Below are 1,049 nucleotides of genomic sequence, written 5' to 3' on the forward strand. Positions count from 1 at the left end.
TAACTTCGGCCAATCAAAATTCAAAGACTCAAAGTCTAGCCAATCAAAATACTTTTAATGAGTCATCATAATTTATCTCTAAATAAATTAAAATAATTTAAAAAGACTACATTCTCATCAAAGTCTCCCATTTAGCATTATAAATAGGGAGCTCCTCCAAGCCATTTTCATTCATTCGGAAGCATTCGAAGATTGGGAGGTATTCCAAGATCAAGAAAAGTAGAGAATTTCTGAAGTAAAGATCAAGCAGCAACGAAGTTCGTGATCAAGCGAAAATGAAATTTGTGATCAAGATAAAGTGTTTATGATCAAGATTAAGTCGTGAAAACTCTTGAAGCGAAGATATCAAGTGTTCGTAATCAAGATTAAGTCATGAAGACCCTTGAAGTGAAACTTGAAGCGAAGATATCAATTGTTTGTGATCAAGATTAAGTCGTAAAGACCCTTGAAATGAAGATCAAGCAAGTTCGTGATCAAGACTAAGTCCAAGTTCGTGACTCTTGAAGACAAAGTGAAGAAATTAATTAGAGAAATTTCCAAAGGTTATCACTCACATTATCAAATATTTGTATTTATCCTATAATTTTCAAGTCAAGAAATTTTGATCAAAAATTTCTTTGTACAAATTTGTGGTGCACCCAATGAGACAATATATGCCTCTTATCTTCTTTCTTCAAACAAATCTCCAAATATCTCTAAAGTGTAATGGCTTCTAAAAAGAATCTTGTCGGTAAACCTATTGCCAAGCCTGCTCAAGCAAATCCTACAATCTTTCCTACTTCATCATCAAGCACGGATGTTCCAACACATCCATATGGCACTCAAAGAAAGATAGAAGCTCTTACTAAATTGTATGAGCAAACTTTCCTAACCCTCTATCAAAATCCTTTGTATGATGCTTCTTCTCCAAGTTCTGAAAAAGTCTCTACTATGCAACTTGCTTCTTTTAAAAAATCAAGTACCAATCAACTCAAGAAACAGATGGCTACTCAAGCAGTAGTTTTTTTGTCAAAAGTAGATTATGGAATGATGGTTGTCATGACAACTAG

This window comes from Theobroma umbraticum, unplaced genomic scaffold, assembly GCF_002168275.2.
Source record: "Theobroma umbraticum cultivar Fairchild unplaced genomic scaffold, ASM216827v3 scaffold_67.0, whole genome shotgun sequence".
Taxonomy (NCBI): Eukaryota; Viridiplantae; Streptophyta; class Magnoliopsida; order Malvales; family Malvaceae; genus Theobroma; species Theobroma umbraticum.